A 25401-nucleotide genomic window follows, 5' to 3' on the forward strand; every position below is an offset into this window, starting at 1 on the left:
GCTCCTAACTGGTGAGGCATCTTCTACCCCTGATTCCATCTATTTGAAATCTCCAGAAAGAGCAGATCTATAGAGACAGACTATGGATTAGTAGTTGTTGGGGACTGGGGAGTGGGAAGTCTGGACATTTAACCTCTCTGGATCTCAGTTTCATCATTTAAAAAGGGGGAAGTTGGGGCTGGAGAGATGGCTCAGTAAAAGCATTGTCTGCTCTTCCAGAAGTCCTGGGTTCAATTCCTGGCACCCACATGACACCTCACAACTGTCTGTAACTCCAGTTCCAGGGGATCTGACACCCTCACACAAGATATACATGTAGGTAAAACACTAATGCACATAAAATAAAAACACATTTTTAAAAAACTAGGAAGATAATAGTTCTTATTTCATGGTTTTATTTTTATTAAAAATTTTATTACATTTACTTATTTATTTTGTGTGTGTATGTGTGTGGGTTTGTATGTGCCACAACACACATGAAATAATAACTATTATCTTCCTGCTTTTTTAAAATGTATTTTTTTTTATGTGTATTAGTGTTTTGCCTGCATGTATATCTGTGTGAGGGTGTCAGATGACAACCTGTGGGAGTTGGTTCTTCCCTTCTGTGCACCCCAGGAATCTAACTCAGGTCTTCAGGCTTGACAGCAAGTACCTCTACCTACTGAGCCATCTCAGTGGCCCAGTATTTTTTAAATCTATCTTATGTATGTCTATACACCATGTGTGTGCTTGATGCCTGCAGAGGCCAGAAGAGGGCATTGGGTCCCTTGGAACTGGAGTTACTGGATGGTTGTGTGTATCAAGTCTTTCTCTGTCCCACCTGCCAGCTCCCAAATAACCACACAGACTTACTAATTATGAAAGCTTAGTTTAGGCTTGTTTCTAGCTCTTCCAGCTTAAATTAGCCCATATCTTTTAATCTTCTATGTGGCTTGGTTACCTTTACTCCCCATGCTGCTTCCTCTCCATTTGGCTGGTGACAATGACCTTCTCAGAGCTGTCGGTCCAGAAGTTCATGCTACAACTGGCCATTTAGCTTTTTATTAAACCAATCACAGTGACACATCTTCACACAGTGTAAAGGAATATTCCACAACAGTTGTGAGCTACTACGTGGGTGCTAGGGAACCTGGGTTTTCTGGAAGAGCAGTGTTCTTAAATACTGAGCCATCTCTCTAGTTCAACCCACCCCACCCCAGTATTTTATTTATTTATTTTTGCAGTACTGGCACTGAACCTAGGCAGAACTCTACCAAGGAGCTGTACCCCCAGACCGTATTCTTTGTTTTCTTGAGAAAGGCTCTATCTAGCTAGTCCAGTCTGAATAGCCTTGAACTTACAGTGACCCCTGCCTCTACTGACTGATTGCTGGAATTACAGGCTGGAAAGTGTCTTGTATCCTTGGTATACAACAGACGGTGAAAACCTGCTAGGAGATACAGACGCTGAATGAACATCAATGCAGCATTGGGAGTTTGAATATGTTTAAGTGACTGTAACAATCATTACAGTGACTGCCACTTACTGGAATCAAGGCATTGTATGCATTCATGTTTTGTTTTAATTTCTTTCAAAAGCCTCAGAGGGTGGTGTTCTTGATTATGTCCTGGGCCTTGGCTTGTAGATTAGTTTCCTGAGGGTAAATAGATTCTCTCAGCCACAGAGCTGTGGCTTCTATCTGAACTGGATTTGAAACCAAGAAGCCTTGTTCTGCAGCAGCCATTTTTGCTCATTTATGTTGCCAATTGCTATCACCCTTTTTTTCCTTTTTTCTTTTTTCTTTTTTTTTTTTTTTTTTTGTGGCTGGGATGGGGGTAGGGGGGTAAGGGAGTAGGGGGGGGGGGGATGTGTGTGTGTGCTTTTCAAGATTCTCTTTAGATTCGTGTGTGGTTCTCAATCTTCCTAATGCTGTGACCCTTTAATATAGTTCCTCATGTTGTTTATCCCTAACCATAAAATTATTTTGTTGCTACTTTATAACTAATTTTATTACTGTTATGAATCTGATATGTAGGGTATCTGATATGCTGCCCCCAAAGGGGGTTGTGACCCACAGATGAGAACCCCTGCGTTAGAAGAAGTAGGTTTCTAGATAGACTCCTTCTCTGTACTTGAAGATTGTTCTAAGGACTGAGATCAAATGTAACACTAGGCACAGGATGGAAATGTAACTACTGGGAATTAGTGTTTGGTGACTTCCTGTTCCATTTAGTTTGTTTGGTTTGGTCTTGTTTTTTCAAGACAGGGTTTCTCTCTGTAGCCCTTGCTGTCCTGGAACTCACTCTGTGGACCAGGATGACTTTAAACTAAGAAATTCACCTGCCTCTGCCTCCCGAGTGCTGGAATTAAAGATGTGCACCACCACTGCTGGGCAAATAAATAATTTTTTTTTTTTTTTTTTTTGAGGCAGGGTTTCTCTGTGTAGCCCTGGCCATTCTGGAACTTGCTCTGTAGACCAGGCTGGCCTTGAACTCAGAGACCCTAGTGCTGGGATTAAATGTGTGTGCCACCACTGCCTGGCTTCCATTTAATTTTTAAAAACTTGAATTTGTTTCTCATGGAGACCAACCTGAAGTCAGGTTGAACTTTGCTTGAATTGTTATATGCATAAATTAAAATCAGACTATCTGTAATTTATTGGAAACACATAAGCAATAAGATGGATTGCCAAGAGCCAGGTGGCTCTCTGTGAGTTCGAGGCTAGCCCGGTCTACAGAGCGAGATCCAGGACAGGCACCAAAACTACAGAGAGAAACCCTGTCTCGAAAAACCAAAAAAAAAAAAAAAAAAAAAAAAAAAAAAAGGGTTGCCAAGCATGGTGATGCATGCCTAAAATTCCAGCACTCAGGAGACAGTGGCAGAAAGACTGCTAAATTCAAGGCCAACCAGGGTTAGATCTACCTCAATCAACCAACCAATCATTCAACTAACCAACCAGATAAGCAAACAAAACAATTACTAATCTACTGTCTGTCTCTATAGATCTGCTTTCAAATAAATGGAATGGGGACCGGAAGACACCTCAGCAGCTGAGAGCTTGTCCTGTCTTTGCAGAGGACTTGAGTTTTTGATTCACAACACTTACAGCTGGCTGCTCATAATTGTAACTCCAGCTCCGGGGAATGAGATAGAGAATTTTTTCAGCCTCAGCAGGCACCTACATTCCTCATTCATACCCTCACACAGACACATATGCATGCAGATAATTAAAAACTAAAGTAAAATCTTTTTTTTTTTTTTAATTTGCTTCTTAAAATTATACCTTTCTTTTGCTTTTTGACAGAGGCTGGTCTAGTGCTCACTATGTAGACCAGGCAGACCTCCAATTCATAGAGGAAGTGCTGGGATTAAAGGTGTATGACCCTACACCTGGCTAACAAAATCTTTTAAAAATAACAAAAGGGACTAGAAAGGTGGCTTAGTAGAAACAGCAAGTGCTCTTAAAAATATGATTTTTAGGGCTAGAGAGATGGCTCAGAGGTTAAGAGCACTGGCTACTCTTCCAGAGGTCCTGAGTTCAATTCCCAACAACCACATGATGGCTCACAACCACCTATGAGATATGGCGCCCTCTTCTGGCATGCAGGCTTACATGCAGGCAGAACTCTGTATACATAATAAATAAATCTTAAAAATACATATATGTATATGTATAATTTTTTTGAGACAGGGTTTCTTCGCATAGTTTTGGTGCTTGTCCTGGATCTTGCTCTGTAGACTAGACTGGCCTCGAACTCACAGAGATCCGCCTGGCCTCTGCCTCCTGAGTGCTAGGATTAAAGGCGTGTGCCACCACCGCCTGACTATATGTGTAATTTTTAATAAAAACTTTCTTTGATCCCAGCACTGGGGAGGCAGAGGCAGGCAAATCTTTTGAGTTTAAGGCCAGCCTGGTCTACAGAGTTACGGTCTGGGACAACCAGGCCTACACAGAGAAATCCTGTTTCAAAAAACTATGAGATAAGATGGGCATTGGTGACACACACCTTTAATCCCAGCTCTCGGGAGGCAGAGGCAGGCAGATCTCTGTGAGTTCAGGGCCAGCCTGGTCTACAGAGTGAGATCCAGGACAGGCACCAAAAAAAAAAAAAAAAAAAAAAAAAAAAGACAGAGAAAACCCTCTCTTGAACCAACCCCCCCTCCTGCCGCCACCCCAAATAAAAAAGAATGTATGTAAAGGAAATTAAGAAAATGGGGAAGGAGTTGTCTGCTTCAGATCAACACATTCAGGGAATACTTGTGTATGTTTTGAAAATAAAACTTTTACCAGGTGGAGGGGATTAAAATATTTTAATTTTATTTTTTTGAGACAGGGTTTCTCTGTAGCCCTGGCTGTCCTGGAACTCGCTCTGTAGACCAGGCTGGCCTGGAACTCACAGAGATCCACCTGCCTCTGACTCCTGAGTGCAGGGATTAAAGATGTGCACCACCACCACCTGGCTGAGATTTTAATTTCCTACATAAAAGTTTTACAATGTAGGGGAGGGGAGATTTATGGAATATTGGCCCTTGGAGGGCAAGCTACCTTTGATAAGAATGAAAACAAACAAAAGAACAAGCTGTTTCTCCCAGTTGAGGCCCTGGGCAAGATTCTCAGACCTGCAAACAAACAGAAACAAACAGGTGCTCAGTCATAGATCGTATCAGAAGACTTGGGCCCAAGTCCAAGTCCGAGCACTCAAATCAAAACAACGAATAAAAGCAGAAAGATTTTACTGAACTAGCAGCACAGAGACAGTGGTGAGAGCGGGAGAGAGCATGGCAGTGAGGGCCTTCACCCCAGGGCTTCTGAGAGGGCAGCCGTGGTTCTGAAGGGAACAGCCTTGGAGGGAGGGAGCTAAGGATGGGGGGGCTGAAGATAATGCCTCCTACCATGCTTTCTACTCATTGCTGTTGCTTCTAATTTAAAAACAAATAAAATAAAAAGAAAATATTTTTTTCCTTTGGTTTTTAAGACAAGGTAGTCCTTGAACTATATAGCTCTGGAGCTCATGATGAATTTGCAACATGAATTACTAAATGGTCTTTGTATAAAAAACCTGGAGCCTGATATTGGGGTAAATGCTGAAAGATCAGAGAAGCAGCCAGCCACTAGAGTTCTTACCTCTACTGAATTTTCAGCTGACAGGCCTCTTGCTGAATGAGCTTCCTTTTTTTTTTTTTTTTTAAGTGCTGGGATTAAAGGCGTGTGCCACCACTGCCTGGCTCTGTTTCTCTCCTAGTCTGAGTCAATCTCATGTAGTCCAGACCTCACTCCGCCTCCCAAGTGCTAGGATTAAAAGCATGTGCCACCACTGCCTGGCCTCTGTTTAATCTAGTGGCTTATTCTGCCCTCTGACTTCAGGCAAATTTTATTAGGGTACACAATAAATCACCACATGAACTTACATCAATTTTGCCTCAGACTCGTAAATGCTAGGATTACAGGTATTTGCCACCGGTCCTGGTGTTTTAGTTTGCTTCTCTGTTACTATGATAAAGCACTAACCCAAAGTAACTTGGGATGGGGGTTGGAGTTAGAGATGGCTCCGTGGTTAAAAGCACTTGTCGCTCTTACAGGGGACCTGGGTTCTATTTCCAGCAACTACATGGTGACTCACAACCATCTCTAACTCCAGTTCCAGGGTGAGCTGAAGCCCTCCTTTGGGCCAGGCACATATGTGATGCAAATAAATACCAGCAGGCGAAACACTCATACACATTAAATAATAAGTCTTTTACAAAATCAACTTGGGGAGTAAAGGGTTTCTTTGGCTTACATTCCCATGTTGTAATCCATCACCAAGGGAAGTCAGGGCAAGCACAATAGATAACTTTTTTCCCCCTCAATATTGAAGTTGGAGCTCAAGGCAAGTACCCTACCACTGAGCTGCATTGTGGGGGAGTGGGGAATGACAGTGTTCCAAGTGTTCGGGATTGGCCTCAAACTCACAGCCTTGGACTCTTCTGTTCCTCCTGCCTGTGCCTCCTCAGGGCTGAGATTATAGATGTGAGCTACCTCCCCCAGTGTATTTGGTGCAGGGGATCAAACCCAGGGCTTTGTGCTTGCTAGGCAAGCAGTCTATCAACTCAGCTATATCCCTACTGAAAACCTGCTTTCTAGAACAAAGCTAATCTTACTCCAAAGTCTAACCCGATACAGGCTAGAATCCCAAAGCTCACTTGGGGCCACAGACATTGGATTTTGAGACAAGGTCTCACTGTGTAGCCCTGGCTGCCCTGGAACTTACTGTGTGAACCAGGCTGACCTTGAATTCACAGAGATCCATTTGCTTCCTTCTCTTGAGTTCTGGGCTAAGACATTTGTTCTTAATACTGTTTTATTGTCACAATAGAACAGGAAGGGAGGCCAGTCTGACACTTGGAAAGAAAATTCATTTTAGTGTAAAGGGGCTCAGAGACCACACACACACACACACACACACACACACACACACACACACACACACCACCTTTGAAGAAGGTCTAGGAGGATCATTGGGGCTGAAGTGGGCAGAAGGCCATCCCTAGTTTCTGTCTTGCATGGTGACTAATTGTATTTTCTGTGGTGCCGGTGAGTGAAGGAACAGCGTCTGTCTGTTTTACCTAGGTAGGCCTTAGCGAGGCGGTGAGTGAGAGCGGAGTGAGTGACAGAAGAACGTTGGGGGCAGCAAGATGGGGGTGGGGTTCTGACCTTTGACACTCAGAGAGCCAAGAGCTGGGCATTGGGAGTGTGGTCAAGATCTCTCCACAGGTGGCCATGAGGACAGATGGAAACCTAGCAACCAGGGTTGGGGCAGTTGCTGGGTGCCTGAGACCCGCCTCACCTCCTCCTTCTGTGACTTTCACCTCTATTTTCAAGGTCAAACGAGAGAGCACATGCTTAATTCAGGATAATCACTCAGCATAACTGTTTCTGTTATATTACCTGTTGCACGTGCAAGTCGACTGACAGCAAGTCAGCAGGTGGAAGAGACTCGAACACCCATAATCCCTCCACCTAGGAATAAACACCACGCTTCACCATCACCTTCCACAGAGCTCCATACATTGTATTTTTAACAAAAATGGACTCATACTCCAGCTTGTTTTTGAGTCGCCTTTCATTTTCAGTAAATGCTCATTAAACATCCTGGATGTGGGAAGCTCCTATACTAGGTCATTAACTACATGCATTTGCTCCTTAATTGAGTTGCTTCTAATTCCGTTTTTTCATTTTGATGATGCCAGGGGTCAAACCCAGGGCCCCAGGGCCCAAGGCAATTGCTCTACCATTGAACCACACGCACAGCCCCGCTTCTAATCCTCTGGTATTATAAAGCATGGAACATGAGCCTCTTCTTCGTTTACTTGGTGACTTCCCGGGAACGCGCTGTCAAAATTCCGAAGGGATACTTGCCACCCTTTTCCATTTTCAGGCCACAGGCAGCTCCAGGTTCGTCCTCCCGCGGTTGTGTGGCCGGGGACCGCCAGGGGGCGAACCCGAGCCGCTGGCAAAGCCAGATCACGCATGCGCACGCCGCTGGGAGCACGTGTGGAGGGCGGCGGAGCGGGAGGGGAAAGGTAGGAGTTGAGAGGTGAAGGGGCGGGGAGCTGCGCGGGCGCCGGGCGGCCGGGAGGGAGAGGGCGGGCTGCAAACATCGGAGCGAGGGCCAGGAGCCCGCAGGCCGCCCTCCGCCGCTCTGCCGCCGCTGCCCCGGCGCTGCCTCGCTGCCACAGGTACCTCAGCGCGGTGTCCACGGCGCCGCAGGGCCCCGGCTCCGGCCTCGCGCCGCTCCTGCCCGGGAGTTCCGGGATGGGGGCGAGCCCGGGCAGGGACGCGCGGGCGTGGGCGCTGTCCAGCAGCCCGAGGGCGGCTCCGGAGACCGCAGTCTCGAGCGGGGGCCGGACGGTCGCACGTCCCCATCCCGACCGCACTCCCGCCCAGGCCGAGCTACCGGGGTCGCGTTGGGTCTCCCGAGCCTGCCTTGGGGTTGTCTAGGGTTTCCGGAGTGCGGGCTAGACCCTGTGACTCAGTCCTGCCTCTTCCAAGATCCGATAGCAAGGCACCGTGTAGATTGTTTGCTGGGCGTGCTGTTTCTGGTTTTCGGCATTGCTTAGACCTAAACTTTGCTCTCGTGTTGCTAGTGTTTTCTTCCAGGTGGTGGTGTTGAATCAGGGTTGTAATGCACTAGCGATGGCTGCGGGGAGCCCTGGGTCCACACTGCATCACAGAAAGTTGTGCAGAGGAAGGCATTGAAGAGGGCAGGGAGCCTCTGGCTCGGGGTGGAGGGGGGCGGTTCTGGCAGGAATCTTCCCCAGTTCTGCTAATCTACTTCATCTCTTCTGGTGATGGAGCTGATGCTTAAACTCTCTCTGGTGATCTTGCAATAATTTTCGTGAAGTCGCCGTAGGAACTGTTATCTTTGTGTGCATTTGTGGAGTTCTCTTATGCAGTGTGCTGCCGTCACAGGGTGCTGTGCTGCGGATTGAAGCTTTTACTATAGAGTCAGGATCAAGTGTGTCCAGTTAGTACTGAATGCATTTTAGTTGTATGCCGAGTGATGCTTAATTGAAGATTGTATCTTTTTAAGTCTGTGTTAATGTATTTCAGATCTAAAGTGTTTTTTTTATATTGCAATGTTTCTGCTTGGCACATAGTCTTTAAAAACAACCAATAGTATGTACAAGTATAAACATTATTTTTATAGTTATTATTTCATTTTTTGGGGATGTGGGACTAGGGCCTTGGTTTACCACTGAGCAACAGCTGTGGCTCTTTATTTTGAGTCGGGCTTTGTTGCCCAGGCTGACCACAAAGTTTCATCCTCCTGCCTCATTCCTGAATATGTGGGATAATAGATTGTGTGCCACTGCTCCTGCTTATCATTCATTCTGTTGATCATAAATTGAAACGGAAGAGCTGGATTTACTTGGAATTCATTGGTTGTTGAATACTCTTTTGCTACTGTGGCAAAAGGAGAGAGAGAGAGGGAGAGAGAGAGAGAGAGAGAGAAAGAGAGAAAGAGAGAAAGAAAAGGAACCTCTCCAGAAGTACTTCAGAGTCACTGTCCCTCTCCAGAAGTACTTCAGAGTCACTGTCCTTAGCTGGGTGGTGGTGGCACACACCTTTTATCCCAGCACTCCTGGGGCAGAGGCAAGTGGATCTCTATGAATTCAAGGTCAGCCTGGTTTACAAAGCAAGTTCCAGGACAGCCAGAACTGTTATACAGAGGAACTCTGTCTTGAAAAACCAAACTAAACAAAAAAATTTTTATTCTTGCCGGGTGGTGGTGGTGCACACCTTTAATCCCAGCACTCAGGAGGCAGAGGCAGGTGGATCTCTGTGAGTTCCAGGCCAGCCTGGTCTACAGAGCGAGTTCCAGGACAGACAAGACTGTTATATAGAGAATCCTTGTCTCGGAACCCGCCCCTTGCCCCCCCCCCCAAAAAAAAAAATCACAAACCAAAAGAAAAAAAACCCACTTCATTCTTAGATTGTAGCTAGAACACAGAACCATAAAAATTGTGATTTTCCTGTCATATGTAAGCTGCTTAGCTGTCCTGTTAGGAAAGGAACCATGTCTGCTGTATGTATGTACTTGTTAACATAGGTGGTAAACTTTAGGGTGTCCATAGTTCAGGATCCCTTCAGATGAATGTGTCTCAGGGAGCCTAGAAGATTCTTAGGTAGAATCATGTGCTGTTTGCTTACTCTGACTACAGGCATGCATTTGTTGGCTGTGACAAGTAGACAAGTACTGTATGTGTGGTCTTTGTTATCTCTCCCATTGAACCAGTTTCCAGCTTGTACATGGAGGATCAGGCCCTCAAACCATGGCTTCCAGCCTTTGCCACATGAGCTCCTGCCCCTGTAACTTAACTACTATCTTGAGTTTGCTAAAGAAACAAGATCAGGTGACTTTTGCCACCTAACGTGATACGTCTGGGTACTATGGAGTTTTTTGAGTGCTTGTGCAGTTGGGCACTGTACTAGGGGCTCCAGTGTTTGCTTCTCAAGTCCCATAGTAAACAGATGGATAGTAGTGTTAACTCTTTTATGGGTGAATTTCAGGCAAGTTTTCTCACTGGCCACAGTGGGTCACTAGCCAGTTAAGGGCTGAGCCTGTGTGCAAACTTGTTTACCTGACAACAGTCTGTTTTCCTGTTGATGTGCCCACTGACTTCACAGTCTCCCTATTGTCCTGTTGGCAGATGGGAGGTAGTCTGAGGTGGTGGGAGTGGAGGTGAGCAGCCTGTGTCATGGAGATGAATCTAGGATGGCAAGTTTCAGTAAGACAGGCCTATCATCCATCTTCTCCAGTCTACTAGTTACACTTTTCTAGTTATTTTTTTTTATTTTTAATTTGTGGAAAATAACACATAACATAAAATTTACAATTTTAATGTTTAAATGTAGTAGTCAGGGATATTAAATGTCCTCACAATATTTATAGCTGTAATTGCTATCAATTTCCAGAACTTTTAAATTATTCTACACAGAAACTGTCCCCATTAAACCCACATTTCCCTGTCTTCCAGTCTTGGCAACCTCTGTTCCACTTTCTGTTTCTATGAGCCTGCTTATGATAAATTCTCTCATCTAAGGGGAATTGTATACTTTTTAGATTTTTTAAAAATTTTATATGTATGAGTATTTTAGTTGCATGTATGTTTGTGTGCCTGGTGCCCACAGAGATCAGAAGAGTGTGTTAGAGCCCCTGGAACTGGAGCCAGGGATGGTTGTGAACAACCATGTGGATGCTGGAAACCAAACACTGATCCTCTGCAAGAATAATTGCCTTTAACTGCTGAGCCATCTCTTCAGCCCCATGTGTTCCTAGTTTTCAAGGTTCATGCATGTGTTATTATATTTCATTCATTTTTCAGATTGAGTTATATCATTTTGATGTATATCCACTTTTTTTACATACCAGCATACAGATACACCTTTGAAATTTTATCTTTAGTCCATTGTATATTTTCTGCATGTTCATTTGGATATACAGTTGTCCCTCAGTATCCATGGAGGATTGATTTTAGGATCTCCTTTAGGTACTAAAATCTGTGGGTTTTGACAGTTTCTCCTATAACATAGCATAAAATTCATATATGACCTGCCCAAATCCTTTCTTATACTTTAATCTATCTGTAGGTTATTTGTCACATTTACCATAAACGATATTTAAATTCTGTGCACATTTTTAGATTTATTTTATTTATTTATTTTATTTTTTTGGTTTTTCGAGACAGGGTTTCCCTATGTAGCTTTGCGCCTTTCCTGGAACTCACTCTGTAGACCAGGCTGGCCTCGAACTCACAGAGATCTGCCTGGCTCTGCCTCCCGAGTGCTGGGATTAAAGGCATGTGCCACCACTGCCTAGCATTGTTTTGGTTTTTTGTTTTTGTTTGTTTGTTTTCAAGACAGGGTTTCTCTGTGTAGCTTTGCACCTTTCCTGGATCTTGCTCTGTAGACCAGGCTGGCCTCGAACCCAAGATCCGCCTGCCTCTGTCTCCTGAGTGCTGGGATTAAAGATGTGTGCCACCACCGCCCGGCATTGTTTTGTTTTTTTGATACAGGCTTTCTCTGTGTATCCCTATCCCTGGCTGTCCTGGAATTAGTTCTGTAGATCGAATCCCTGAGATCTGGGATTAAAGGCATGTGCCACCATACTTAGCTTAAAAACAACAAGACACCCCCAAATCTTAAAAAAAATAAATAAATGAAATGAATGCAATGAAGGGGCTAGAAGAGGGCTCAGATAATAAAAGTATTTGCCCCACAAATCTGGTGACCTGAGTTTGACCCCAGAATCTACCTCAAAGTAAAGTGAGATAATTGACTCCACAAAGTTGTTCTCTGACCTCCACATGGGTACCATTACATGCACATACACACACACACACCCCAATGTACATCTGGTACATATACAATAATAGCACATTAAAAAAAAAAAGTGACAGGGTTGGATTTAGCTCAGTGGTAGAATGCTTGCCTAGCAAGCGCAAGGCCCTGGGTTCGGTCCTCAGCTCCAGAAAAAAAAAAAAAAAAGAACTAATAAAAAAAAAAAAGTAAGCTGGGCGGTGGTGCATGGCATGGTTATGTCATGTGGGACAGAGATAATTTTACTTTTGCCTTTTGAGTTCAGATGTCAAAGGAGAAGGCTAGATGAGATGGGGGAGAAGAATTTTGCCTAATTGTTTTGTGTAGTTGGTTTTTTTACTCTTTGCTTTTTGGGGGTTCACCACCCAGCTCCCAAATAAGTACACAGAGACTTCTTATTACTTATGAATGCCCAGCCTTAGCTTGGCTTGTTTCTAGCCAACTTTTCTTAAATTATCCCATCTGGGGTTGGGGATTTAGCTCAGTGGTAGAGTGCTTGCCTAGCAAGCGCAAGGCCCTGGGTTTGATCCTCAGCTCAAAAAAAAAAAAAAAAAAAGTTATCCCATCCACTTTTTGCATCTGGGCTTTTACCTTTGTCTAGTCTATATGCCTTTTTTCCCTTCTTACTCTGTGGCTGGTTGTGTGGCCGGCCCCTGGTGTCCTCTCTTTTTTTTTTTTCCCTTCTTGCTCTTCCCTACTACTTCCTGTCAGCTAGTTGCTAACTCAGCCTCCTGACCCCAGGTTAATTTTATTTAATCAAACAAATGTTAACATGTCTTTGCATCCTTAACAAAAGCAGCAAAAACAAATGTAACACACATTTACACAGTTAAAATGATATTCCATAACAGTTTTGACTAGCACCTTCAATATGATATAAAATAAAAGTGGTAGAAATGGATATCTTTGTTTTAATTTTAGGAAAAGGTTCAAGTCTTTGTTCTATTCACCTGAGTATGACATGTTTCTTGTTTGGTTTGCCTCGCGTCCCACCCCCACCCCCTCCCCACCCCAGACAGGGTCTCACTGTGTAAGTCCTGGAACTCACTGTGTAGACCAGGCTGGCCTTGAATTCACAGATCTGCCTGCCTCTACTTCCTGAGTACTGGGATTAAAGATGTGATCCACCAGGCCAGGCAGCTGTGCATTTTTCATAGATAGCTTTTTTGTGTGTGTTGAAGCTTCCTTCTGTTTAGTTTTTAATCAAGAGAGTATTGATTTTTGACACATTTTATACTAGTTGAGATCATCATTGTGATTTTTATTTGTTTATTCTTTGGTGACTTCATACATGAATTTAGATCGTATCTACCTCATCCCCTCCAACTTCCCCTAGACCTTCCCCACGTCATCCTCCCAACTTCATGTCCTCCTCCTCCTCCTCATGCAACCATCTAAGTCAAGTTGCCTGTGCCTCTGTGCTCATGTGTGTGGGCATCCATTGGAGCACAGGCAGCTGACCGTGGGTCACACCCCTAAAGAAAACCGACTCTTCTTACCCCAGCAGCCATCACCTGTCAGTAGCTCCCCAACTAGTGCTGGGGCCTCATGAGCCCTTTCCTGTTGGTGCTGGAGCGTTGACCGTCTTGATCTGGTCCAGGTCCTCTGCAGTCTGCTGCAGCTTCTGTGAGTTCATGCGTGCAAAGGTCATGCCATGTCCAAAAGACCCATTTTACCACAGTCTTCCTCAACCTCTGCCTCTTAAAGTCTTTGCAGTCATTCTTCCTGATGTTCTCTGAGTATGGGGTGGGGTGTTGTCGAGGTGCATTTAGGACATCACACGTCACAATCACTTCTTATTTGCTCTTAGTTAATTTTGTTTGTTTGTTTGGTTTTTGAGACAGGGTTTCACTGTGTAGCCCTGGCTGTCCTGGAACTTGCTCTGTAGACTAGTCACCACCCATAATTTTTTTCTTAATCTTATTTTTGTTGTTTTGAGACAGAGTCACAGGATAGTCTTGAACTTGCTGTATAATTGAGGGTGACCTTGAACGTATGATCTTCCTGCTTTTCCTCCCAAGCACTGACATCACAGGTGCTTGTTGGTGGTTTTTGGATTGAGGGTTTCATACATACTAGGCAGGCACTATTCTGAGTAATATCCTAGCTCTTTTCTGTTAATGTGGTATATTCATGATATTGTTGTTAAACCAATCTTATATTCTGAGAAGAAATCGTAGTTGGATAATGGAGACATGTCTTCACAGACCACCAGCTTTGCCCACCAGCGCATCACTCTCTACTTCCAAGTGTATAGGAGAAGGGGTTGGAGATACAGCTCAGCAGTTAAGGTAATTCCAGCCTTGGAATAGCCCTCTTGGCAAGCTCTTGGTTTCATTAAATGACCCTGATTCAGTGAACAAGGCGGAAAATTTTGAGGATGATGGGCAGCTGATGGGATTTTGGAGCCTGATTTGGACTTAGTGACTAGGATGGGAAACATGGGGCAGATGGGCAAGAAAGAGTTGTAGGGATGGAGAGTCTCCTCTGATAGATGTTATTATAGGAAGGGGCCACTGTACTCCGCAGCTGTTGTGTTGAGAACGTTGAGGGTTCCCAGATGCTGGCCCCTAGAAAAAGGGCCCCAGGGGAGCCTCTTCTTCACGGCTTGCTTCTGTGTCACTCGGAGACTTGTGGGGGTGGAATGGAGCCGTCACCATACAGCACTTAAAGTAAGGAATCTTGAAGGGGTAGTGATAGTGCAGACTCATCTCTTAGTTCTGTTTTGGGAATTAGGTCATATAAATTGTCTAGAGTCTTGGTGTCTTCCATCAGAGCACATTACCAGCAGGACATCAGGCAAGAGTGTGTCCTGACTGTCACACGATCTGGCTAGTGTGACCTGATGGTGCTGGTATGTGGCTAGCAGCAGGCGTGCAGGTTCTGGCCTTGCTTCTGCCAGCCCCTGCTAAGGCTGAGAGCACCTTCCTGGGTCAAGGGTTTATCTATTGTAATGAAGTCCCTCTGGCTGGGCTGGGTGATTTTAGTTCAAGGGCAGCCTGGCTTGCAGCACTAGTTCCAGGACAGCCAAGGCTGTTACATCAAGAAACCTTGTCTCGAAGAACCAAACAAAACAAAAAACCCAAACAAAATCGATTCTTTGGGAGCTGGAGAGATAGTTCAGTGTTTAAGAGTTCTTGCTCCTCTTGTAGAGGACCTGGGTTTGGTTCTCAGCATCCACATCAGACAGTTTACAACTACCTGTGACTCCATTTCAGGGTGTTAGACACCCTGCCTCCTTTGCTCCTTGGGTACCTGAATATGTGTCCTCACACATGTGTGCAGATGCACATACACATTTAAGTAAACATTTTAAAAATGAAATTAAAATAGGTTCTTTCCTCATATTAGCAGTGATGAGTCAGTTCAGTCATTTTACTAGTAATTCCTGACTAGGTCACAAAGGAATAAAAATAGATCCTTTATTTGTTGATTCTTGATTGTGAAGATTGTGACAACCATCCCAGTGAGTACAATTAATTCTTCCTTTGATGGAGGTGTCACTGTGCTGTCCTGGCGATGACTAAGGTGTGTCAAAAACCGTTCTCTCCAGTGCCTGTGCCTCCGAGTCTCTGAAAACCACTCTTGTTCATTTTCTGTTTTCAGTACAGTTAGCTGGGTCTGTTGAAAATTCCTCCAGTTTATTTGGCTAATTTTGATGCTTAGAGAAGCTAAGTTTCCTGCCCTGAGCATTACTACTTCGCAAAACGACAAAGAAACAACTTTCTTTCCCCGTATGAATTGTTTTCAGTGGTGGCTTAGTTTAACTCAGTGAACCGAACTGCAGTGACTTTCCGACCTGGTCCACATGAGGCACCAGGTGCATCCAGGGAACACAAGGTAACTCAGCCATGACCTCCTCCCTCGAGGGACTGCAGTCAGTGAAGGGTGCTGAGAGTATCCAAATGAACACAGAGCTAGAAATACAGAGGAGGCTGCTGCATCTACAAGAAAGCTTCCTTCATTGTTTTGGGATTTTTGCCTTTTTTTTTTTTTTAAAGATTTATTTACTTTTATGTGCTTTGGTGTTTTGCTTGCATGTATACCTGTGTGAGGGTGTCACATCCTCTAGTACTGGAGGTACAGACAGTTGTGAGCTGCCATGTGGGTGCTGGGAACTGAACCTGGGTCCTCTGGAAGAACAGACATTGCTCTTAAACACTGAGTCATCTCACCAGCCCTGAATTTTAGCTTTTAAAACACAAAAATTAATTAACAGAGAACAAAACTCAAAAGTTGTAACAGTGTACACGGATTTCCCTAGTGACAGAATGTCCTCCCTGTGTGTCCATTCAGGGGTATTTTATGCATATACAGTCAAATACAGAGAACTCTTTTCTTTTCTTTTTTGGAGACAGATCTCTTTGTGTAGCCCTGGTTGGACTGGAACTCACTATGTAGGCCAGGCTGGCCTCAAACTCACAGAAATCACCTTCCTCTGCCTCCCAGATGCTGGAATTAAAGTTGTGTGCCATCATGGCCTGGCTTCTGCTATCTTAAAGGTGTGTTATGAGATTAGACTTAGGTCATCAGGCATGTGCAGCAAATACCTTTGCCTACTGAGCCATCTTGCTGACCTGTCTTGTGATTTTATCCTTAAATTTATATTAAAATTATCTTACGTATATTACATATTTTTACCGTTATGTCTGTTATGCATTCAGGGTTTATTTTAGTGTGAAATACAGTTTGAACTTAATTCTTTCCAGTGTGTAACTATTTGTGGAATACCTGTTGTTGAATAAGTTGTTTTTCTCTCAATTGTTTAAAATTTATTTTTTTAATATTTGAAGGCCTTTTAAAAATTATTTATTTTTATGTGCATTGGTATTTTGCCTGCACATATGTTTGTTTGAGGGTGTCAGATGTTGGAGTTACAGACAGTTGTGAGCTGCCATGTGGGTGCTGGGAATTGAACCCAGGTTCTCTGGAAGAGCAGCTAGTACTCTTTTTCTTTCTTTTTTTTTTCGTTTTTCAAGACAGAGTTTCTCTGTGTAGCTTTGTGCCTGTCCTGGACTACCTCTGTAGACCAGGCTGGCCTCGAACTCACAAAGATCCGCCTGCCTCTGCCTCCCGAGTGCTGGGATTACAGATGTGTGCCACCACCCGCCCGGCTGTGCTATATTTTTAAATTAATGTACAAAGAATGATTTCTTCTGAGATTGTGTTTCACTCTGAAGTGCTGGCTGGCTGGAACTCTGTGTAGATTAGGCTGCCTCCATCCCACTCACCGGTCTGCTGAACTGGGACTAAAAGTGTGCACCACTACACCCAGTATATGATATTCTTGTGATACTAATCCTTACTGAGAACAGGTGGTGACTTTTCTCTTTGTTCAAATTGTTTGTGTTTCTTAGAGTTTGAAAGAACTTTTAAGTATTTCTCAGATCTTTGTTTTGCTTTTTTAGTATTTTGAATTATTTAAACATCTTCTACTTATTCATGATAGACATGAAGGTATTTATTCCTTTTTTAAATTTGCTGATTTTTCTTATGTGTGTGCACTTACATACACTACCATTGCTGTATGTAGGTCAGAGGACCATTTATCTCTTTCCACCTGGTGAGTCCTGGATGCCAACTCAGGTCATCTGGCTTGGTGGCAAGCTCCCTTACCTGCTGAACCATCCTGCCATCCCTGGTGTAGAATTCCTACATGTCTGTTTTCACTGACTTACATTACGTGATTCTTTTATCAGCTGTAAAAGATTTTCAGTTGATTTTATTGGATTTTCTAGAGATATAATAATATCTGCAAAAGTTAATTTCACCTTTCCTTTTCAGTTGCATAATTAGGTATGGGTTAATTTTGTTAATTTGATTGGAGTGAGGCAGGTATCTAGACTAGAGACACACCTCTGTCTGTGTCTGTGAAGCTTATTTCCAGAGAGGATTTCCTGTTTAGGTAGCTCCATCGAATAGAAAGCTCCCATACTGAATAGAAGGAGGAACAAGAGAAAGGCCGCTACTGCTCTGCTTCCTGGTCACCATGATGAAGCTGCATTGCGCCACCATTCCCTCTCCGCCATACCAGACTAAACCTCTGAAACTCAGCCAGAATAAATAATTGTTTTATGTTATTTTTGTCAGTATTTTAGCGCAGCAACAATGTCTAAGTAACGCGGAAAATTGGTCCCAGAGAAATGAGGTTGTTGCTGTGGCTACCACACCTTCTGGTTTGGAAGCCTTGGGAACTGGCATGCAGGAGCTGTAAAGAGTTTGGAGAGCTGGAAGTGGTGGTGCATGCCTTTGGTCCTAGATGCAGGTGGATCTCTGAGTTTGAGGCCAGACTTGTCTACATAGTGAGTTCCAGGACAGCCAGGGCTATGTTAGAGAGACTCTCAAAAACAAAGCAGCTTAGAGCTGTGGGCTAGGGAAGGACTCAGGTGGTTCAGGTCGGAGAGCAGATGAGGATGCTGATAAAAACATGGCTGGTAAGGACCGTGCTGAGAGGCTTTGTGGGAACAAGGACTCTGTTGAAATTCGATGGAAGTCATTCATGCAGCATTCTAGCAGGAAGATTGTCTGCTTTGGCCAGGCTTGGTGGAGGTTTATAATCCCACCCCTCCTAAGGAGGTGGAGGCAGAAGGATGGCAAGATCATTGCCTCTAACTGGGTAATGTACTGAGACCATCTCAGATTTTTTAAAAAGTAAAAGAGGACTGGGGGTTGACTTAGTGGTCTAGTGCTGTAAGCGCAGGTTCCACCCTGAGTACCAGAAGAAAAAATACATTATCTGTGTTTTGTCTGGGTCTGAGATTTTGTGTGAGGCTAAGTTAAGGATGATAGATTAGTGGTGGGAGATGTAACTAAACTTGCAGCATGCTTGCCTAGCATGCACAAAGTCCCCTCTACCTTTTGCCTCTGGACTTTCATCTTTCTCTATTCCTTATGCCTTTTTTATTATTTAATTTTATAATTAATTTAATTTTACATATCACCCATAGATTCCCCTGTCCTCCCTCCTCCCACTCACCCCCCCCCCCCCCCCCCAATCCACCCCCCATTCCCACCTCCTCCAGGGCAAGGTCTCCCCTGGGGATTCAGCTCAGCCTGGTAGACTCAGTTGAGGCAGGTCCAGTCCCCTCCTTCCAGGCTGAGCAAAGTGTCCCAGCATAGACCCCAGGCTCCAAACAGCCAGCTCATGCACTAAGGATAGGTCCCGGTCCCACTGCCTGGGTGCCTCCTAAATAGTTCAAGCTAATCGACTGTCTCACTTATCCAGAGAGCCTGATCAAGTTCCATGGGGGTGCCTCAGCTATTGGTTCATAGTTCATTTGTTTCCACTAGTTTGGCTATTTGTCCCTGTGCTTTTTCCAATCATGGTCTCAATATTTCTTGTTCCTATAATCCCTCCTCTCTCTCGCTGATTAGACTCCCGGAGCTCCGCCTGGGACTTGGCCATGGATCTCTGCATCTGCTTCCATCAGTCACTGGATGAGAGTTCTATCATGACAGTTAGGGTGTTCAGCCATCTGATCACTAGAGCAGGTCAGCTCAGGCACTCTTTCGACTATTGACAGTAGTTTATTGTGGAGGTATCTTTGTGGATTTCTGGGGACCTCTCTAGCACTTTGCTTCTTCCTATTCCCATGGGGTCTTCATTTATCATGGTATATCTTTCCTTGTTCTCCCTCTCTGTTCTTGATCTGCTGGGATCTCCTGCTCCCCTAAGCTCTCTTTCCCCTGACCCTTGCCCTTCATTACTCCCTCCCCCCACGTCCAGTTTGCTCATGTAGATCTCATCCATTTCTCTGTTATTGGGCAATCCCTGTATCTTTCTTAGGGTCCTGTTTTCTAGATAGCCTCCCTGGAGTTGTGAGTAGCATCCTTTGCTTTACATCTAGTATCCACCTATGAGTGAGTACATACCATGTTTGTCTTTCTGAGTCTGGGTTACCTCACTCAGGATGATATTTTTCTAGATCCATCCATTTGCCTGCAAACCTCATGATGTCATTGTTTTTCTCTGCTGAGTAGTACTCCATTGTGTATATGTACCACATTTTATGTATCCATTCTTCAGTTGAAGGGCATCTAGGTTGTTTCCAGGTTCTGGCTATTATAAACAATGCTGCTATGAACATAGCTGAGCATGTGCCCCTGTGGTATGATTGAGCATTCCTTGGGTATATGCCCAAGAGTGGTATAACTGGGTCTTGGGGGAGATTGAGTCCCAATTTTCTTTTTTCTTTTTTTTTGGTTTTTTGAGACAGGGTTTCTCTGTAGCTTTGGAGCCTGTCCTGGACTAGCTCTGTAGACCAGGCTGGCCTCAAACTCACAGAAATCCACCTGCCTCTGCCTCCCGAGTACTAGGATTACAGGCGTGCGCCACCACCACCCGGCTCCTACTTTCTCTTCTATCAGGTTCAGAGTAACTGGATTTATGTTGAGGTCTTTGATCCACTTGGACTTAAGTTTTGTGCATGGTGACAGATATGGATCTATTTGCAGCCTTCTACATGTTAATATTCAGTTATACCAGCACCATTTGTATGTTCATAGGTGTGTGGATTAGTGTAAGGGTCTTTAATTCGATTCCATTGGTCCACATGTTGGTTTTTATGCTGTTTTTATTACTGTAGCTCTATAGTAGAGCTTGAAGTCAGGGATCGTGATGCCTCCAGAGGTTGTTTTATTGTACAGGATTCTTTTGGCTATCCTGGGTGTTTTGTTTTTCCGTATGAAGTTGAGTATTGTTCTTTCCAGGTCTGTGAAGAATTCTGTTGGGATTTTGATGGGGATTGCATTGAATCTGTAGATTGCTTTTGGTAAGATCGCCATTTTTACTATGTTCATCCTGCCTATCCATGAGCATGAGAGATCCTTCCACTTTCTGACATCTTCTTCAATTTCTTTTTTCAGGGACTTAAAGTTCTTGTCATACAGGTCCTTTGCTTGCTTAGTTAGAGTAACCCCAAGGTATTTTATATCATTTGTGGCTATTGTAAAGGGTGACATATCTCTGATTTCCTTCTCAGCCTGTTTGTCAATTGTATATAGAAGAGCTACCGTGTTTTGTTTTGTTTTGTTTTTTTGAGTTAATCTTGTATCCACTTTCTTTCTTCTTACTCCATGGCTGGCTGGGTGGCTGAGTGGCTGGGCCCTGGTGTCCTTCTCTCCTCCTTTTCTCGATCCTTTCCTTTCTCACTCCTATTTATTCTCTCTACTTGCCAGCCCCGTCTGTTTCTCTCTCCTGCTTAGCTCTTTAGACCATCAGGTGTTTTAGGCAGGCAAAGTAGCACAGCTTTACAGAGTTAAACAAATGCTACATAAAAAATTGCTCCGGGCGGTGGTGGCGCATGCCTTTAATCCCAGCACTCGGGAGGCAGAGGCAGGCGGATCTCTGTGAGTTCAAGGCCAGCCTGGTCTCCAAAGCGAGTTCCAGGAAAGGCACCAAGCTACACAGGGAAACCCTGTCTCGAAAAACCAAAAACAACAACAACAAAAAAGACTGCAACACATCTTTGCATCATTGAACAAATATTCCACAGCATAAACAAGTGTAACAGTCTTAAACTAATATTCCACAACAACAAAGCTTAGTTCATGATGAGCTGGTGGCTCAAGCCCACAGGCTGCGCCAGGAGATTCGTCTTTGTACCAGGACCTGCATGAGAGACTGTGGGACCCGTAAGCCGTGTTTGGCTCCAGTTTTGTGTGTTTGGAACCTTCCAGGTCCTATGTGGAAATATGTGCCTGGACTTGCGGTGTCATATATAGGTGGATTTTCTGTCCTGCCATCCAGCTCCCAAATCATGACACAGAGACTTATTGGTTTTTTTTTAAATTTATTTATTATTCTTTTATATACATTGGTGTTTTGCCTGCATGTATGTCTGTGTGAGGGTGTCAGATCTTGGAGTTACAGACAGTTGTTAGCTGCCATGTGGGTGCTGGGAATTGAACTCAGGACCTCTGGAAGAGCAATCAGTGCTCTTAACCTCTGAGCCATCTCTCCAGCCCGACTTATTGTTAAGACTTAATGGAAAGCTCAGCTAGTAGCTTAGGCTTGTTTCAAAATAGCTCTTATAACTTAAATTAACCCTTGTCTTTTAATATATATTCATGTATATGTGTGTATATATATATATATTTGGATTTTTCGAGACAGGGTTTCTCTGTGTAGCTTTTGCACCTTTCCTAGAACTTGCTTTGTAGACCAGGCTGGCCTCGAACTCACAGAGATCTGCTTGCCTCTGCCTCCCAAGTGCTGGGACTAAAGGCATGCGCCACCACTGCCCAGCTAATCTCTATTCTTTTAAGTGGCTGTTTTCTTTATTTTGTAATGCCCATAGTGTATGTTCTGTGTCCCTGGTGTCTCTTCTTACTCTGCCCTTTTTTTTTCCCAGTGTCCTCTCTGTCATGAAAATTCTGCCTAGCTATTTGCCATTCAGCTTTTTATTAAACCAATCACAATGACATATCTTTACAGTGTAATCAAATATCTTACAACAGGTAGGTTTGTAGTGACCAGTGTTTGTTAATTAGTATTTGATTGATTACTTACACTTATCCAGGAAGTTTTTAAGGCTTTGTTTTGTTTGAGACATTGTCTTGTGTAACCCACCAGACTGGCCTGGAACTGACTATATAGCTGAGACTGATCCTTGAACTCCTGATCCTCCTGCTCCAACCTCCCAGGTGCTGGGATTATATTCATCACTCTGTCACACTTTTTTTGGGGAGGGGTTGTTTGTTTTGCTTTTTTTTTTTTGCTGTGGAATAATCACGTACACTGTGAATATGTATTACTCTGCCTGGTAGCCAGGCAGGAACTTAGGCACGAAAGCCAAACTGAGAATGATGGGAAGAAGGAGGGCAGAATCAGGGAGAGACACCAGCTAGCGACCCAGGAAGCAAGACTTGCTAGAGGACAGGTGAAGCCACAAGTCACATGGCAATATGTAGATTAATAGAAATGGGTTAATTTAAATGTAAGAGTTATTGTTAGTTATTAACAAGCCTGAGCATTTGTAATTAGTAAAGCCTCTGAGTGATAATTTTGAAGCAGCTGCTGGAACAGAGAGCAGGCAGTCAGGACAAGAAAACTTCTGACTACACTTTTTTGTTTTTGTGTTTTGAGACAGAGTTTCTTCATGAAGCCTTGGCTGTCCTGAACTTGTTCTGTAGACCAGGCTGGCTTGGAACTCAGAGAGATCTACCTGCCTCTGCCTCCGAAGCGTTGGGATCAAAGGCACGTGCCACCACTCCCCTACTTTTTTTTTTTTTTTTTTTAAAGACAGGTTCCCATAAAGCGCAAGGCTGACTTTAAACTCAGCATGTAACTGAGGCTGGCTTTGAATTTCGGCCTTGAACTTCTTTCTGCCCCCCAAATGCTGGGACTATGGGTGTGTACCATTTAGGATTATAAGGTTTTATTGTACCAAGACCTGTTCTAGGCACTGGTGTACAGTCATGGACAAGGGATTTGTTTATAGTCCTGTCAGGGCATAGAGCACTCATAATCACAGGGATTTAAATGCTCTGAAAGAGAATAGGCTCTGAGAGAACAGTAGAGGGAACTACTAGAGAACATAAGTCAGATGAGCTATTATTTATAAACCTGAGACCTGATAGATGCAGAAGAGCCAGCCTATAAAGAGACAGAGCTGCTGGAGGACAGGATGTGCCAGGGCCTTGATGGGAATGAGGCTGGCACCTTGATTAGAAGAGGACAGAATTAGGGAGGGGATAGGAGGTGAGGTTTGGGAGGACCGGGACGGGCTGTGCAGAGCTCTTGCAGATGGACAGACATCTGGGTTTTGTTTGAAGTGTAGAAGGGATCTGGCCAATGGTTAAGATATAATCTTAGGCTCTTTGACCACTGAGAGAAGTAGATCAGAAGACAAGAAAGGTAGCAAAGGGAACAGCTCACCTGAGAATTGTTGGGGCTTGGAGAAGGAAAGAGGTTGAGAAAAACTACCAGATTTCTGTCTTGGGGGCTTTGTAGATGAGGAGTGAGATTAGGAAGTGTGTTTGTAGTCTGTGAGGAAGAGAGGGGAGTGAAATTCAGAAAAGAGATCCAAATGATGCATCACATGTGTTGGTAAACTCATGATTTGTCCAAGGTGAATTAGCTCAGTTACAGTTGTAAACTGAGGAACAGTTTCAGTGAGACGGTGCTTGGTAAAGCTGTCTCATGCGTTATAGCAGTATATAGAGAGTTTTAAGATTAAAGACAGCAGAGAACTCTACACAAGGAAGTCTCTCTAGTACAAGGAAGAGTAAGTGTAGTGACGCTGTCCAGATCAGGGCTCTTAGGAAGTTGAGTAGGCGGAGATCCATATCTGTTTGTCTCTGTCTCTCTCACTTTTTATTTTTTTATTTTTTTTTTTTGAGGCAGGGTTTATCTATGTAGCCCTGGTTGTCCTAGAACTCACTATGTAGAACTCACTAGAGTGGCCTCAAATCAAGAGATGCACCTGTTTCTGCTCTCAAGTGCTGGATTAAAGACATGTGCCATCACTGCCTGGCTCTCTCTCCTTTTTACATTTTTACTTTATCTGATTTGTGTTTGTGTTTGTGTATGGACAGGTGTACATGTGGAAGCCAGAGGACAACTTCCATGGTTGGCCCTCTCCTTCCACCTGGAGTCACCATGCTTACAGCAAGCACCTACACCTGTTGAGCCCTGCCTTGGGTCCCAGTCACATTTCCTCGGGTAAATGTGTTAGTGAGCTTCCTGTCGCTATAACAAAATACCTTACGTAGCTTGTTTTAGAAAGAGCCAAGTGTCTCTCCTCTCTCCTTTCTTTTCTTCTGGTTCAGCCTCTTTGAGTACTGGGCTTACAGTCAGCAGCCGCCCCACCCCTCCCCATTTTACATGTCCCATTCCATAGTTGAGTTGCCTTGGGCCTGTAGAGGTAGCATATCATAGTGGAAGCCAATGGAAGAGCACCCCTGTTTCCTTTATTACCAGGGAGCAGACAGAAACAGGAAGGCCAGGGTCCCACACTCCTTCCAGAGCCTGCCCAGTGACTCTGTTATTTTTGATGCTTGATTGTGCAGCATGTAAATTTTTCTCAGGAATGTGTGCAGTTACACAGCTGGAATGCTGTAGTAGTGAAGTAAAAGGTATGAAAACTAGGGGGCTAAGAAGATGGGTCAGTTGGTAAGTGTGTAAGCAAGTACTAGAGTTTGGTCTCTAGCCCCCAGGTAAAAAGCTGAGCATGTAGTCCCACCACTGGGGAGCCAGGGTCAGGTGGATCTCTGGGGCTTAACCCATCTTGGTTCTGTTTTGACCTAGTTTATGGGATGAAACAAGAGCTCTAGTGTGTGTAAAGTGCTTATGATTGCATTTGGTACAAGATAATAACCAAGTAAACAGTGATGGCCCTCACACTGCAGCTATTGTTTTTATTTATTTATTTTTATATCCCAACCGGTTTTCCCTCCCTCCTCTGCTCCAAGCCCCTCTCCCCCACCTCCCACCTGCCTCCCTCATCCACTCCTCCTCCTGTTCTATTCAGGAAAAGGCAGGCCTCCCATGGATATCAATAAAACACTGCATACCAAGCTACAGTAAGATTAATCACCTCTCCTGTATTAAGCCA

At 44.1% G+C, this 25401-nt stretch overlaps 1 protein-coding gene across 1 annotated transcript in view; it reads left to right on the top strand.

Annotated features, from left to right (window-relative positions):
- Positions 1 to 7551: 7551 nt before the first annotated feature.
- Positions 7552 to 25401, top strand: part of LOC118587307 (SREBF chaperone) — a 68033-nt gene continuing 50183 nt past the window's right edge. The window contains exon 1 of the mRNA XM_036193192.1: positions 7552 to 7701. The gene's annotated coding sequence lies outside the window, so the exon portion shown is untranslated. The remainder of the gene's footprint in view (positions 7702 to 25401) is intronic.

Source organism: Onychomys torridus, chromosome 7 (assembly GCF_903995425.1).
Source record: "Onychomys torridus chromosome 7, mOncTor1.1, whole genome shotgun sequence".
Taxonomy (NCBI): domain Eukaryota; kingdom Metazoa; phylum Chordata; class Mammalia; order Rodentia; family Cricetidae; genus Onychomys; species Onychomys torridus.